This window comes from Neophocaena asiaeorientalis, unplaced genomic scaffold (genome assembly GCF_003031525.2).
Source record: "Neophocaena asiaeorientalis asiaeorientalis breed wild unplaced genomic scaffold, Neophocaena_asiaeorientalis_V1.1 scaffold1, whole genome shotgun sequence".
NCBI lineage: Eukaryota > Metazoa > Chordata > Mammalia > Artiodactyla > Phocoenidae > Neophocaena > Neophocaena asiaeorientalis.
The window spans coordinates 5262944-5280157 of record NW_020171981.1 but is presented as its reverse complement, the minus strand read 5'-3'; the positions used below and the strand labels follow the sequence as shown (position 1 = coordinate 5280157).

Sequence of the window (17214 nt, the reverse complement as noted above, 5' to 3'; positions counted from 1 at the left end):
CCCAGCTGAGTTCTGAGTCTTTCACAGGCGGGTCTCTGGCTCCTTGTGAACTCAGCTCCTCTTCCAGTCTGAGAGGAGGTAACACAGGAAAGGGAGAGCCCCCCACCCAGCCCCCTCCCTCCACGTCCTACCTCTAAACCTCTCAGCATCAGCCTAGGAGTCAAAGGTTCAAGTCTGAGCTCTGCCACCAACCAGCTGTACGACCTTGGGCGGTCGTCACTCCCCCCGCCACCGACCCCAACCCCATTTCAGCCTCTTGATGAATCCAGGGATGTAGACATTGCCTCACGTCCCTCCCTGATTCTGCCCACCTCAGTCAGCCCCTCCCCATACGCTCCCCTCCTGCCTCCCCCTTCCCACAAGGTACCCACCCAGCTCCTCTTCTCAGCCCTTTCACTTCAACAAGCATTTATGGGGCACAGGCTATGTCACAGGCCCTGTGCCAGGCGATGCGGTCACAGAGACAAGACATGGTCTCTGCCCATTGCACCCACCCCTTGTTCATGTCATTTAGGAGAAAGATGAAACCAGAGACTGAAGCAAAGGCAGGTCAACAGAAAAACACAGACACTGTTAGATGCTCCATGAGGCTTTATGCAAACAAGCATGCAAATGAATGAAAGAAGGATGGGGTAGTTGGTGGGACCAAATGAGTGAGCATAGATTTTGATGCAGTGTTCTAACTGGACGGGACATTGGAGATGATATGGTGAAAGGGAGGCCCGGGGAGGGGAAATGCCTCAACTGAAGGCCTGTGGCACATAGGTTGGCATCGGGACCAGGGCCAGAGCTCCGTGAACCAGCCCAAATGGAAGAAGCTGGGCCTTCAGAGGGGACGTCTCTGAATTCGCCAAGTCTCTTCATGAGACTCAGCCTCTGACACGTCTTCACCTGAGCCAGCCAATCAGTGCCAGAGAAGCTGGTCCCTGCCCTAAAGGTCTTATATTCTAGGAAGGGAGGTGGGCAGTAGCCCTCTGACAGTAATCTAAGGCACATAAGCTCTGTCCCAGGGAAAGCTTGAGCTTCTGCTGCTGAGGGCCGAGGCGGGAGAGGCTTTCCCCAGGGGAGGGGACACAGAGGCTGGAAGCAGGTCCACTGTGGACCCCACCCTTGATCTACCTGCAGCAAGTCTGTTTAACGCTTGTCTCCCGAGTTGTCCTTCTATGCAGGTTTGGACAAGGTGGAATCCCTTACCCCTGTCAAAGCCACTGTCCAGGTCCAAGCCCTTCATTTGAAAACAGAGGAGACTGAGCTCAGTAAAGGGCTGTGACACACCCACTGAGGCTCACAGAGCCAGGTGCCCTGACCTCTCTCCTCTCCAAGTCACATTCTCTGGCCCTCGCCACTGACAAGGAGTCACCAGGCCAAAAGGACCCTGAGGAGACACATCTTGTGCTGGGAAGGCCTGTTAGGAAGACAGGGTGGGGACAGATGGGAGGAGTGGGGAGCCAGGCTCTTCGATTCTGGCTCTTTCTGCTTTCTGACTCTGCCCCTCCCCACAGCTCCCCCACGAGACCTCAGCTGAGACCTTCACAGCTGCAGGGGCGAAGGCTCAGCCAGGGGCAGCCACACACCTGGTCCAAAGCTGTGGTGACATCACCTCTAGTTTTGCTGGACGTGGCACTTCCCATGATGACAGACAAAGTCCACGGGCCTTTCATTCCGTGGCGAGGACAGTGTGGAGGGGGGAGCCTATGGAGTAGATACCAAAGACAGCCCCCTTCCCACCCCACAGAAGGATCCAGGGTACCGGACAGGGCCGAATGCCAGCTCCTGGGTTAGTTAGGCACTTCTCTCAGAGTGCCCTCATCCACAAAAGTACAGAGTTCTTCCTGAAGTCTGCCCTCCCTCTCTCTTGCTGCAGTTTAAACCCCTGTGCATTCCTGGAGTCATCAGAACCGAAAAACTCAGCTAGTGAGTAGGTAAGTGTTTATCTTCTGCCATAGGCCCAGCATGCCGTCTGTCCATAGGAGCCATGCAAGGAATTTACCATAAATCCCAGCACTCGAGAAGCTTACAGCTTTGTGAGCAACACGCTCCCCCCGTACAGCCTCCACACTTCTCACCCACGCCCCACTCCCGGCCTTCGCTTTTCCGTCGGGAGCCCTGATTTCCTGAACGGCATTCTCCACAGTCTCTGCTCTTCTCTCTGTGCTGTGTGATCCCAGCTGGACAAATCGCTCCGCTCTCTGGACCTCAGTCTCCCTGTCTATAAAAAGGAGGGCCTTTTCCCCCTTTTGTTGGGGGTGTCTCAAAGATGTCACAGCCCACTCAGCCCCAGTTGGCCGAGTCAAATGGGGTCCAGGAGCTGGCTGTGCTCCCAGACCACAGAGGGAGCCTCTGCCTTCCCCAGGAGGGCTGAGATGCAGGCTTTCTCTCTCATCCCTGAGGGCAGGACCATCCTCGCTGACAGCATCAGCTCGGTGCCCTCTGAAGTCCTGCCAGTGTCAGCACTCTCCCCCTCCCCAGCCCACCTCATCCCACCCAGCCTCACCCAGCCAGCTCCACTCAGGCTGACAGCATCACCAGCCTCTTCCCATAGCGGGGGCTTCTGGCAAGCTGATGAGCAGGAAGGGGGGTCCCTCTACTCCCTAAGTCCTATTACCTAAAGTACCACCGCCCTGACTCTATACTAACTGGGGGGCTCATTTGCATTTTGCCTTTGTGAGATTTCAGAGAGGCTTCCTGCCCACCCCATCCCAGGGGCTCCACAGCTGTCTTCTCAAACCCACAGCTGGCTTCAGGGGAAGGAGAGCAGGGCTGGGGGAAAGGCAGGAAGTGGGAGCTAGAATGGGCACTGGGCCACCGGCTTCTCCAAGGAAGGGGAGTCTTGGCAAGGTCCCCAGACCTTGTGCCAGTTTTGACACAAGGGTCAGGGTAGGGATGGAGGGGGTGACGTCCTCCACCTCCCCAGTCTCAGTTTCCTCATCTGTAAACTGGGGCTAATGACACTTAACAAGCGAGGGGGGTGGGGGGCATGTAATTGGCCCCTGCTGGCTCTGGGCTTTGAAGTGGGGTGGAGGAGGGAGGCCGTTGGCCTGGTGCAGGCAGGACAGTGTTGGAGGCCTGAGTGCACTGGCCTGCAGAGGGGGAAGGTACGAATCCCAGGGACCCTCTCCCGTCTGAAGGAACTCAAAAAGCTGAGATCATACACCTAAGGGAGGCCCTGGAGGGCATGGGGTAGACAAGCAGATCCAAGGCCTGGGGGCACAGAGAGGCCCCAGTGTGAAAAAGAATGTCCCAGTCACCTAAGAAAGGTGCCCCATCACCCCCTAACAGGTAGGAGAGGGGGCCTGGGATCCAGACCAGGAGCTCTCAAGCTGTGCTTCTTTTATTTCATGAACCACAGTGGCCCAGCACATACCCAGACACACAAGGCATGTGTCCACAGGGAAAGGCAACAGCCCTGGGCACATGGGCTCATGAGAAACTCACAAGGAGGTGAGAGAGGGTAGGGATGGTGGGAGGGAAGGAGGCTATGGGGACTGAGCCCAGGGAGGTGAGGACAGGAGGGAGGGAGCCACCACCTCCCACGCCCTTGGCCTTTCCGCTCGCCCCATGACGTCAGGGCTGAGTCACTGGGAGAGGCCGCTGTCCAGCAGGGGTGGGAGGACCCTGGAGACCAAGTCTGGACACTATCCCAGGCCAGGCAATGCGTGGGGCACATTTGGCCCGGTTGGTGCACACCAAGGATGCAGGCTAGAGCCAACTATCCACAGTCCAGCCACCCACGCCTGGTGGGCAGAGCCTTGGCTGGGCCTGGGAGGCCCCAGAGGGCCATCTGGGAGGATCAAGAAGTCATCTCTGGCATCCCCCTGCCTCTGGACAGGTCAACAACGGAAACATCCAAGATTCACCAAAATATATTGGGAAGGCCTTCTTGATATCAAACCATGAGTCTTCTTGCTACAAGCTACACCCATTGGGCCTTCAGCAGGGGTAAAGTCCAGGTGGTCACTGCTCTTCCTGGGAGTCCTCTCTGCCCCACCATGCTTTCTCCCTCTAGCTCCTTTTATGTTTCCAATAGGTGGTGCATGGAGACAGTTGGACATAGCCAATGGATGGAGCATATGTGCAAAGCCTCAGACGCCGGGACTAACCACCCAATGATTTGTTTGGTGGAGCCTCAGAGCCATAAAATTCAAGGGTTAATTTGGTCTCCTGAATAGAAAGAAGACTAGTTCATTCGTTCCACAAATATTTATTGATACCTACTAGGTACCGAGCACTGTTCTAGGCATGGGGATACAGCAGGGATTCGGGGGCTGCTTCTAGAAGAGGCCTCAGAGGGAGAGGAGGATTTAGGCTGTCCAGGGAAACTCTGGGTAGAGTCTCCACCCACCATAAATCCTGGAGACCCATAAATCCCAGAGGCTCCCTCAGCCGGGGCCACCACTTTCCCACTGGCCTTCTGTGGTCCTGTCTGAGCCTGGGGCTCGCCGGCTGGAACATCTGGAAGAACTGATGTAGTCTTTCACCCACTCATCTCCACCCACCGAGTGTGTGTTGGGGAGGGTGGCAGGTGAGATTTATGGGATGCTGGTTGTGCAGCTTGGTAAACCTCCTTGAAATGCAGGATTTTTCTGTCTCCTGGGTTGACAGTCCCCAGACAGCCATGGTGAGAGGAAGCTTCCTCCGGTACTCAGGAGCCCACCCAGAAGCTGAGACCTGGGGACCACCCCCCACCACTCCTGCCAATGCTTACCTCCATCCCACTCAGGAGCTTGCCCTCTCGGCCTGCTGTCACTCAGCTCTGTCAGTGTTTGTCTCCTCTGTACATAGCTCAGTGACCTCCTGGGTTCCTGTGGCCTGTAGGGGGAAAACATCCTGGAAAGGATGTTATTAGCTCAACTGAATTAAGTCTAATCAAAATTGGAACATGGATATATGGATGGTAGATTAGATAAAATATTGAATTGATGCAAAATTATAAAATTGATAGCTATACTGTGGTTAAGGAAGAGAATATCCCTATTCTTAGGAAATACATGCTGAACTATTTAGGGGTAAAGGGCCATGATATGTGTAACTTACCCTCAAATTGTTCAGGGAAAAATATATACAGAGAGAGAGAGAGATTAAATGGGATTAAATATTAACAATAGGTTAATCTGAGTGAAATGTATAAGGGTGTGCTCTTTGTTTTTTTTTTTTTTTTTTTTTGGCCGCACCTCATGGCTTGTGGGACCTTAGTTCCCTGACCAGGGATCGAACCCGGGCCCACAGCAGTGAAAGTGCCAAGTCTAAACCACTGGACCACCTGGGAATTCTCTGCACTATTTTTATCTGTGAACTTTTTTCTAAGTTTGAAATTATTTCCAGGGACTTAAGGTGAAAATTATTTCCAGGTGGTTGAGAATCCACCTTCCAAAGCAAGGGACGCAGGTTCCATCCCTGGTCGGGGAACTAAGATCCCACATGCCTCAGGGCAACTAAGCCCGTGTGCTGCAACTAGAGAGCCTGCGTGCCACAACAACTGAGCCCACACACTCTGGAGCCCGCGCACCACAACTACAGAGAAGCCCACAGGCCACAGCGAAGATCCCACGTGCCGCAACTAAGACCTGACGCAGCCAAAGAAATAAATAATTTTTTTTTGAAAAAAGAAAGAAATTATTTCCAGTGACAGAGCTAAAGAGAACAGCTCTAGCTCTCCCTTATCCCTGCACTCCTCCCATATAGACCTGGGATGGGGGCTCCCCATGTTTCATTCACTCATTCCTAGAAGAGGACCCGGCACATAGAGACACTCAGAAGTCAATATGGCTGATACGCTAGATGCGCTCCTGTCTTTCTGTCTTTGCATTTGTCCCAACATCTCCGTTCATTTATTCACTTATGAGTAAACACTGCATCACTCAGCACACAGCCACTTGCTTTCCCTAGACATATGTGGGAGACAGGAGGACCCACTTACAGAGCCCACCTTGGTGGGTCTTTGTGGTTCTGAGTGAGTCTCGGGCCTGTATCTCGATGCCCCCACCGGACGTTGACCTCCTTGGGGCTGTCACCATCCTCAGGCCTCTCTGGGGGATGGGGGATGGGAGGTACTGGGTGCAGTTTTTAGAGGCTGGGCCCTGCCCACGGGGCTTTGGCGACTCCTTCCTCCCTGCCTCCGTCCACCAGCTGCCCTTCTCCCCTCCTCCCTTGGAGGGCATATGTGCTCCCAAACCCAAGGCAATGGCTGTGGCCCTGAGGGTCCAGCCTCCTCTTTCCCACTTTCCGACCCCTTCTAGTCATGCATGGGCCTGGCCACCGCACCCACCACCCTTGGGCTCCTGAGGTGAGATCACCAGGGCTCCGCCCCCGCCCCCCAACGCCGCGCACACACCCCACAGCAGCAGCGACTCCCAGCACCATCTCACCATCTCTCCTCTGGAACATCAAAGGCCCAGGCAGCAGTGTCCCGCTCCTCCCGGCCCCGGGGGGTAATAAGAGCCCATGTATGTAAATGCTGCGCCTTTCAAATAAATAAATACTGGAACACGCTGGGTCTCCTGTACTGCTGCCTGGAGCCCTGAGCTGGGACCTAGGCACAGGGCCAGCCCCTGACGAGGTCTCGGGGACCACCTGGAGCCCGAGGTGTGTGTGAAGAGTTTCACGCAGGCTGAGGCCCGGCTTATCCTCAGTAGCATCAAAAAGACTGCATATTGGAGGGGCCAGGGAAGCGGTGTAGGGAGGGAAGGTCCCTCAGCGGGTGCCCTCCATCTCTCACAACCCCACCTATTCTACCTAATGCACAAGCCACTCCTCCTTCAACATCTTTGACTCCAAAGCCAGCCTGCCTCTTCCAACAAGTCCAGATTGTATCCTTCAACGGGGTGGAGGGGAAGAAGAAAACAGGTGGTGATAAGCGTCATTGGAAGGGAACACTTGACAGGCCAGGACCCTGCCGATTCCTACAGCAGAGGGCCGTGGGTGGGCTGCATCGAGCATCTGAGGCCAGGAAGAGGAGGAGAGGGAGAATGAAGTAGCCTATATCGTGCTAAAGGCTAAAAGGAGAGGGAGCCCCTGTACCTCAGGCCAGGGAAGCAGCTGTCCATCCCCGGTGGCCAGGGGACATGCCGGCAGGAAGGCACGCATGTCAGCTGTGTGACTCTGGGTCAGTCACTTAGCATCTCTGAGTCTCAGTTTTATCGCCTGTAAAACAGCCTCTCGCACAGGGGAGCAGAAAGGGGGACACCTTGATGAGGGGTGGGGGAGTCCCTGTGTGTCTTCAACTCCCCCACAGGGCCTGGCACAGAATAGGCACCAAAAACATGTCTGAATAGTTGAATTTTTACAAAATGAATGAACACATTCCAGACTTGATTTCTTCAACTACTTGAAGTTTTGGGCCATGTTCTCATCTTTTTGGCTCAGGACCCCTTGGGGAACCTGATGTAAGCAATGAACCCTCACCCCAGACAAAAGTATATGCACATTTGAATATAATTTCCAGGATACACACCCCGGGCTCTGGCTTCAGTGGTGGGGGGGTGCATCCTGACTCCTCCACTGTTAACAGTGACTTGCAAAGCATGTAGGAGATTTATGCAAGTGTTATTGTTCCCTTTTACAAATAAAGAAACTGAGGCCCAGAGACATAAAGAGACTTGCAGGGATCAACAGCGGGGATGTGCTGGAGCCAGGATTTGTTCAGCATCTCTGACTCCAGAGGGCTTCAAGGTCTGGGCTTTTTCCAGGTTTTGTTCCCTGGAAATTAAGTTTCTGTCTCTGGCTTTTGAACCCCAACACAAGACAGCACAACACCTTTCTGGAGGGGGTGGTGAGTGGGTGGCCCACGGGCTGGGGCAGACAGAGGCTGGCTGACAAGTAAAGAGGGCAAATTAGAACATGAGGCTCAGAGAGAACATTCTATTGAGCTCTGACGCCACACATGGGACAGGTGGCAGAGGGCAGAGGGTGGGCCACAGGGGTGGGGCAGTTTGGGAAGGGAAGCTTCTCAGGGAAGCTCTGAGATCAGAGCAGAATGCCCTCTCTGGGAGAGCTCCCCAGGGTAAGGTGGGCACAGGTTAGATACTCTGGAGCGGGTCGGAGAAGGCTGGTGGAGGGAGGCTGTAAATACCAGCGACTAGTCACATAGCGACCATGTGCCTATGAGGTGCTCACTACGTGCCCACACTGTGCTAAGCGATTTAAGTACTTTGTCTTGCTTAGTCCTCCCAAGTCTCTGAAGTAGGAAAGAATTATCACTGGCCCCACTTTACAGATAAATAAACCACTTGCCCAAAGTAAGTGGTAGGACAGAGTAGGTATGCAATAAATATTTGTCAAATCAATGGATGAATGGTGGGATGGATGGATGGACAGATGGATAAATGGGTGGGTGGTTGGATGGATAGATGGATGGATGGATGGATGGATGGACAGATGAACAGATGATTAGGTGGGTGGATGGATGGATGAGTAAACCTGTCTGTCTGATCTGGTCTGTCTGATCCCCAGATTTATCTCTTTACTTCTCCCTAATCCTGGGAGGCAGTAAGGAAGAGGGGATTGCTGGCGCCTTTCAGGGGCCCCAAAGGAGAGGTACCCTGGCTCTTTTCCTTACCCTATCTCACTCTGAATAAAATCCAGAGTCATTGCCACAAGGCCCTGTGTGATCCGATTCCAGCATCATCTCTTACCATCCTCCCCTCCCCTCACTCCGCTCCAGCCTCAGTGGGCTCCTTGCTATTCTCTGAACACGCCAAGCTCTCCCCACCTCAGGGCTTTTGCACGTAATGTTCCCCCTGCCTCAGATATCTTCCCCAGCTGTCCACTTGGCTCTCTGTTCAGGTGTCACCGCCTCAGAGAGGCCTGCCGAGCTCCAAATGTAAACTGTCACCTGGTCACTCCCTGTTCCCTTATCCATTTTAATTTTTCTCCTAAACAGGAGAGGTCTCCTAACCAACTACCATCTTACCTCTATGCTTGTGTCTGTCTCCCTCACCCCCAGTCAGGAATATGAACTCTGTGAAAACGGGGGCTTTGTTTTGTTTACACCTGTATCCGCAACACCTAAAACGGCAACTCGTACAGTCGACATCAAGAAATATTTGCTGAGTAAATAAACGACTGGCTCTGATCAGTCCTGACAAGAAGGGCAGGACCTGCTCGTGGTCACTGCTGGGCTTAAACATGTGCTAAATCCACGTGAGAAATTGTCCCTCCACCAAAAAGCCCTCCTGAATTTATACCTTTTTCAGCAAAAAAACAAAACCCCCAGTGTTGAGCTCTCCTTGCTGCATCCGATGGGACATAGCGCCTCCCTCCTGCCCTCTGGCTTCCCACCCTGCTCGCCCCTCCCTGCGATCATTCCAGGTGAGAGGAAAGGGGAAGAGGGCCGGGCTCTGGGGTGCCCGCCCAGCCAGGCAGCACTCGAGCCGCAGCCAGGCGGCAGGAGGCGGTGCCCTGGGCTTAAGGCATGAATGGAGTGGGAGGCGGATGAAAGACAGCCAGCGCTCCTGGCGTAACGTCCAAAGGGGACCAGAGCAGGTGTGAGGGAGGCCTGGGGCCGGCTAAGAGGAGAAACTGGATCTGGATCTGGAGATCAGTTTCACTGGCAGCACTGCAGGTTTCCATTAGCTTTCTGTGGCTGTCACTCATGCTTTGGGGCCAAAGCTACAGCTGGAGGTTAAGGAGAGGAAAAAGTCTGGGGGTGGAGGTGGGGGCGCCTTTCTCCCCAGGGGCAGTTGCTTCTCCACTTCCCAGGAGGCAGCTGCATGAGGCCAGTGGGAGCTTAGGGAAGATGGGCCAAAACGTTGGCATTTTATAGATGGGACCAATGAAGCCTCCAGGTGCAGTGACTCACCCAGGTCACACAGCTACTTGCAGAGCTGGGACCTGAATCCAGGAGTCCCCACTGTGGGGTCAGCTCTTAGGAACTGATTTTTATATACAACCTATTCTGTCTCCTGGGGGCCTATCGTGTGATTGGGGCCGGGAAGTCTCCACAGGGCAGCTAAGTTTGGGCTGGGTCTGGATGGCACATGAAGGGGGCAGGCCTAGGGCAAGGACCAGACAGGGTGGCTCCCTAGACGGGAGTGCCACAGGCACATGAGTTGGGCAGGCAGGGCTGGGCTTCCCTGAGCAGAGGCCCAGCTCCAAAGAGCACCATGAGGTAAAGGGACACCTTGCTCCTGCAGAACTGCCCAAAGCCATCCTGACCTCACCCCTGCAACAGCTGCACTGCCTCAGGCTATGGAGGGGCCTCTGAAGGGGGCAGGGAAAGGTCTGTGGTCTGGGTGGGGGCAGGGTGGGAGGGGGAGGAGGAGGACAAAGCCAGCCTGTGTGGCACCTGGGACATTCCCAGTCTCTGTCCTGACCCTCCTTGATTCTGCTAGGACCAGGTGGGAACAATGCCCCCATTGACGTGCATACCCCCAGGGATAACATCTCTGTGTCCCCTGGGACAGGAGCCAAGCAGGTGAGCCTGGTAGGGGCTGGGAGCCTGCTCTAAAGCAAGAGAGGCAGGACCTGAGGGATGGAGCAAGGGTTCCAGAGGGCAGAGGTCTCCCTTGGAGACCACAGCACAGGGATGGTGGTGGCCACAGCAGGAGGGACTGGGGTCAGGCTTCTGGGTGGGGCAGGGGACTCACTTCCCAGTCTGGATGGAGCCCTTCTCTGCTCTGAGAGGGAACACAGGACCCAGCCCCTGATCACAGGAGCTGATGGTGTGGGAAAAAGGACCCAAGACATGAGGACTAACCCTCTCCTTTAGGAGACAAGCAACAGAAGAAGTGGGTGGAGGACAAAAGTGACCCTGACCTTGGTTTCATCCAGAAAGTAACAAGTCAACCTTGAAATGTCTTTCCATGTCAGAAACAGAAATGGCTCATTACCTAGTTGGGGCATCTACTGGATTTCCAATCAATAAGACCTCAAATAAAATAAGAAGCTGCATTTGCTATCATTTTAAGAAGAAATTCAGCTGGAGAGGGTGTGGAGAAAAGGGAGCCCTCCTACACTGTTGGTGGGAATGTAAATTGGTTCAGCCACTATGGAAAACAGGATGGAGGTTCCTTGAAAAACTAAAAATAGAGTTACCATATGATCCATCAATCCCACTCCTGAGCATATACCTGGAAAAGACGAAAACTCTAATTTGAAAAGGTACATGCATCCCATGGGCTTGGCTTCCCTGGTGGCGCAGTGGTTGGGAGTCCGCCTGCCAATGCAGGGGACACGGGTTCGAGCCCTGGTCTGGGAAGATCCCACATGCCGCGGAGGAACTAAGCCCGTGCACCACAACTACTGAGCCTGCACTCTAGAGCCTGTGAGCCACAACTACTGAGTCCAAGTGCCACAACTATTGAAGCCTGTGCGCCTAGAGCCTGTGTTCTGCAACAAGAGAAGCCATCCAATGAGAAGCCCGCGCACTGCAATGAAGAGTAGCCCCTGCTCACCGCAACTCCAGAAAAGCCCGCATGCAGCAACAAAGACCCAACGCAGCCAAAAATAAAAATAAATAAAATAAATAAATTTATTTTAAAAAAAGATACATGGATCCCAATATTCATAGAAGCACTACTTACAATAGCCAAGACATGAAAGCAACCTAAGTGTCCATCAACAGATGAATGGATAAGGAAGATGGCGCACACACACACACACACACACAATGGAATATTACTTGGCCATAAAAAGAATGAAATATTGCCATTTGCAGCTGGACCTAGAGATTATTATACTAATTGAAGTAAATCAGACAGAGAAAGACAAATATCATATGATATCACTTATATGTGGAATCTAAAAAAATGATACAGGGACTTCCCTGGTGGTGCAGTGGATAAGACTCCGCACTTCCAAAGCAGAGGGCCCGAGTTCGATCCCTGGTCAGGGAACTAGATCCCACGGGCATGCCGCAACTAAGAGTTTGCATGCCGCAACTAAGGAGCCTGCCTGCCGGAACTAAGACCCAGCTCAACCAAATAAATAAATATTTTTTAAAATGATACAAATGAATCTATATATAAAATAGAAATAGATTCACAGACATAGAAAACAAACGTGTGGTTACCAAAGGGGAAAGAGGTGGGAGGGATAAATCCGGAGTATGGGATTAACAGATACACACCACTTTATCTGAAATAGACAAACAACAAGGATTTACCGTATAGCAGAAGGAACTGTATTCGATATCTTATAATAACCTAACATGGAAAAGAATCAGAAAAAACATATCTATATCTCTCTCTATATATCAATATATAACTGAATCACTTTGCTGTATACCTGAAACTAACACAACATTGTAAATCAACTACATTCAATTAAAAAAAGAAGAAGAAATTCAATACGGTAGACTCATCCCTTTTTGGAGCAACCATCGGAGCTGGGCTGTCCTGGGCTGGGTCAAAGGACTCCTGCTGAGCCACAGGGGGAAAGGGGAAGCCTGGGGCCAGCCCAGCAGCACTCTTTGGCTGGGTGACCCAGCAGGAGGGTCACCTTCTCTGGGCTCAGTAACTTAGCTCTGAAGTGGGGCCAGAAGACACAGTGGCCTGACCTCAGTGGGCTGGTTCACATCTGCCTCCCTCACAGGAGTAGGTGACGCTGCAGCCAGGAGCCCCAGCCTGGAACAGTGCCTGGCACGTGCTAGCCTTAGAGTTCAGGAACTGTCTGCTGAATTAATTTTGAACAGGGTGTGGGTGAAAGTTTTTTAAAATTAGAGGTTATATCAACATGCTTACCAATCCAACAACATGAGGAAGACTCGGCTCCTGCCCTCGAGAAGCCTGCTGTGCAGTGAGCACACAGAGATGAGAAGAGCGGACCAGGGAAGTGAGGGTTCAGGGAAGAGCGGACCTTCCCAGGTGAGGGCCCCAGGGATGGCATTAAGGACGGGGAGGCACTGAGATGCCCCCGAAGGATGGGAGGTGTTCTGACAAGCAGGGGTGGGAAGACGGGAGGTCCTCAAAGCAGAAGGGTAAAGAGTCATTCACTCACTGACTCATTCAGACTGTTGGTTGACTTTTGTTGAGCCCCTACTGGGCACTGGGGATACAAACATGAAAAGGTGTGGCCCTGCCCTCAGGAAACCATCACAGCAATTCGACCACTGCCTCGGTAGGGGCGCCGGCCAGAGTCTTCATCAAGGAGGCAGTTTCTCAGCCTAGACTAAGAGTGAGTTGACTAAGAGTGAGTTCGGGGGCTTCCCCGGTGGCGCAGTGGTTAAGAATCCACCTGCCAATGTAGGGGACACGGGTTCGAGCCTTGGTCCGGGAAGATCCCACATGCCGCGGAGCAACTAAGCCCGTGCGCCACAACTACTGAGCCTGCGCTCTAGAGCACGCGAGCCACAACTACTAAGGCCACGTGCTACAACTACTGAAGCCCACGCACCTAGAGCCCGTGCTCTGCAACAAGAGAAGCCACTGCAATGAGAAGCCCGTGCCCCGCGACGAAGAGTAGCCCCCGCTCGCCACAACTAGAGAAAGCCCGCATACAGCAATGAAGACCCAATGCAGCCAAAAATAAATCAATAAAATAAATTTATTAAAAAAAAAAGAGAGAGTGAGTTCATGAGCAAGGTGCGACGAGCACACGCCATGTGTAAAAGTGGGAGAGCCTGGGGCCCACTGGTAGAGGGTTGTTTTTCTGTAGGCAGTGGGGAACTACGGAAGGCTTTGGAGCAAGGGAAGTCCGCATTTTCAGCAAGGTCCTTTGGAAATAGCCCCAGCTGCTGCAAAGAGGCAGGGCTAGAGGTAGGGAGACAAGGGAGGACAGGGACATAAAAGTCTACCTCGGCTATGGTGCGGCCAGGCTGAGCAAGGAGGAGGGGTGGGTTGGAGGTGGCAGGGAAGGAGAATGGAAAAATGGATGACGCCACTGGCTTGAGGGAAAAAGCCATGAGCTCCAGGCCCTCAGAGGGCAGAACTGAGGTGGAGTACCTCCCAGCATTCCAAGCAAGAAGGACATCTTGGAGGAGAGTTAAGAGAGCCCCCATCCTGTGCAAGACTCCTTCCTGCAATAACTGCTCAAAGAACTTCTGTGAAGGGAAGTTCCCTCCCTGCCATTAGCCTGTAATATGGTAGAACAGCTCCAGCAGCTGTGGAAAGGGTTTCTGTGGGTCCTGTTTAAATAGAAAGTGGGTCAATGGATGGATGGGTGGACGGATGCAGAAGAACACACACACACTGAGGCAGAGGGTTAAAAGAGCAGGTCTCCGTTACCCTCTGTGCCCACCCTTGCAGCTCCAGCCCTGATCTTTCCTACCCTCTCCTGCAGGAAGCCTGCCCTTACTTCCCCATCCTTGCAGCTTTCCCCTCCATCTCCCCTGTTTCCCCAGCTCAGACTAGTTGGGTTAGATGTCACTCTAGGTCTGTAGCCTGGGAGCTGCGGAGGGCAGGGATAGAGCTAGGGTTCCTGTTCCCTGCGGCAACACTGCACATGCCCTGGTGTCCACAGGGAACCCATCTCCAGGGGACCTCAGGACAGGAATGGTGTCAGGGAAGTAACCAGACTTGGTCCTCTGGTCCCCACCGCAGGCACGTTGCAGGCAGCCCTTAGCGCCAACCTCACGGGCTTCCTCCCCTTGTCCTCAGTCTCAAAGCCCCTCCTCTGGGGGGTGGGGCACCTGCTTTAAGCAGGTCCCAGCTGGGACCTCAGGTAGAGGCATCTGCCCTCACACTTTACCAAGCTGTAAAAGGGGCTAATGACCCCCTCCACTGGCCCCCAGCTGACAGGAGGGGCAGAGGAATGCTGGCCAGGGCTCTGCAGGTTCTACATGAAAGGGCACAGAAACCTGTGAGGAATGTTTATCCTCCTGGGGAGGGGGGTGGGAAGGGAGGAATGTCACCTGGAAACCATCCACCCTTTCCTCCCCTCTCAGGAATCCTCGGCCTTGAAAAATTAGGAAATCTAGACACCCCTCCCTAAAAATCAACCATGTCCTTTTTATAGACTTCCACATATTTGATGGCCCCTCTTTTAAAACAGTCCTCTCTTGATTCCCCTGCTAATAATAATAGCACTTACTGTGTGCCAGGCACTGTTCCAAACTCTGCAAACTCTCCCCAACTCAATCCTCTCATTAGTCCTATGAGCCTGGTATTTGGATTTCCTCAGCACTGAGGCACAGAGAAGTTAAGTAATCTGTCCAAGGTCCCACAGCAAGCAAGTAGCAGGATGTGAGCCCGCACCCTTATCCACTTTCCAAACACCATGAGTCATTTCCTTCTGACCCTGGAGGGAGCTGAAACCCCAGCTGGTGACAAGGGTGAGCAGAGAGGAAACTGGATTCACAGCTTATCTGACTCCCCCTGCAGCCCCACACCCTGGGCTGGGAGAGATGGCCTCATTTCTTAGAGGCAGAGCCCCAGGCCCCTCCTTCTCGGGCAGTTGAGAGGAGGCCAAAGGGCAGGCAAGAGAGGCTTTGCCCTTCCATCCACCTGGACCCCAATGAGGGGAGACGAGAGTCACACACCAGCAATTTTATCACCGAAGGGAGTGGTAGAGAGCCTAAGGGAGAGGATTCTGGATATAAATCTCACCTCCACTGCTTATAGCTGTGTGATCTTGATACATCGCTTCACCTTCCCGAGGCTTAGTCTCCTCATCTGTAAACTGGAGAAAGTAACAGGACCTATCTCATCCGGCTCTTACGAGGATTCAACACGTCGTCTGTTAAATGCTTAGCCCAGTACCTAAAACGTAGGAGGCCCTCAGTCAAGGGCAGCCAGGACTACCGCCAGCCAGCCGAAAAGCTGCAGTATTCACGAGAAGAGGGAAGCGGACTGTACTGGGGGTGCTCTCTGCCCTGCCTCCCGGGGTGGGGGCGGACCCAGTCAACACTGCAGTCCCTTCGTGGGCAAACCCATGGGCCAGGGAGGGAGTGGGAGTTGGAGGGGGTGCAAAATGCACCAGCTGGGCACAGACCCCTAGCACCTTGAAGCCAGAAGAGAGCCAGACCAACCGACGTGCAGGCTTTTACCTCAATGGCAATTTGAGCAGGTGTCTGCACCTGCCGGTGTGTCTCCCTCCGCAAAGTGAGGGTATTCCCACTTGCCCGTAGGCTAGCACTGGGTGTTGGTTTTTTCTCCTCTATCCAGCCTCCTCGGCCGCCTGCGAAGGCAACACTGTCTCCTTAGTGGGGAGGGAAGAGGTCTGTAGGCTCCATACCTTTGGGGGAACAAAGACAGGTGCTCCTAGGAGAAGAGCAAGTGTTTAACTCCAGCTCTCTGCTGTAATCAGCCCTGGGGGAGATCAGCAAAGGCCCTTCCCCTAGGGGTTCAGCCTGCGAGTGGCTGAAAGTGGCCTCCAGCCTGGAGAAGAGGGCTAAGTAGCTGGGAGAGGGGGCGAGAAAACAGGAGGCTTTCTCAGAGGGCCATGGGGCACAGCCTTATCTGCCCCTTGGGGTCTGAGTCCATGGGCTGGCAGAGGAAGGGAATGCAGCCAGACCAGACTCCTTTCCTCTGGCCTGCCCCTCTGGGTCCCTCCAATCCTCTATTCTCAAACAAGATCATCTCCCTCCAAGTGCCCACCCTGCTCTCTGGAATGGCCACGCCTCCTAAACATCTCTTCTCCTCCTCCCCCTCTTCTGCCTTCTCTTACCCATCCTCCTCCTCCAGGAAGCTTTCCAGGACCCAGAAGAGGACAGAAGACTGTTGTTTTCACAGCTCCCGGCTAGGATCCACCCCTCCCACCTGCTGCTTCCCCATCAAAGATGCTGAGTCATGATTTGATGTTGGACTCAGTGATGTCGGACTTGGTGATTGGCTGAATTATGGACCCTGTGAAAGCAGGGTTTAGAGTCACAAAAGCTGCAGTGAAGCAGGTAAACGAGCAGGCTCTGAAGTTGGACAGACCTGTGCTGGGCTGCCTGTCCCAAGGCTCTCGGGGATGAACAAACTTACCCCCTCTGTGCCTCAGTTCCCTCACTGTGGAGCAGTAAATGAGACCATGCATGAAAAGTTTTGTAACAGTGCCTGGCGCTATTATTATGAAGGCGGTTATTCCAATCCCGATATCTTGGGACCACATCAGCTCAGGATTTTAGAATCTTAGGATCATAGGACCACAGAGTCTTAGCTCAGAAGGGGCCTTGGAGGTCATGTGGGGCAACTCACCTTCTCACCTTCTGGGTCTCCTCCCCCGGCCTACCCTTTCTAAAAGCATCAGACATGAGTTCCCGAGATCACGGACTCCTCTGTGATGGTCATTGCCATGGCACCTACCCATGGGTACTTTAATGACAGGGATGACCCAGGTGGATGAGTAAGCCTCTTC

General features: G+C 53.4%; 1 long non-coding RNA gene across 1 annotated transcript; it reads right to left on the bottom strand.

The window, feature by feature from the left end:
• Positions 1-4200: 4200 nt before the first annotated feature.
• On the bottom strand, positions 4201-16481 carry LOC112400509 (uncharacterized). Its single transcript, XR_003003413.1, has 3 exons — positions 15920-16481; positions 15480-15632; positions 4201-4827 (listed from the first exon to the last, which is right to left on the bottom strand). It is a non-coding gene; the product is annotated as an uncharacterized LOC112400509 (long non-coding RNA).
• Between the last annotated feature and the right edge of the window lie 733 nt (positions 16482-17214).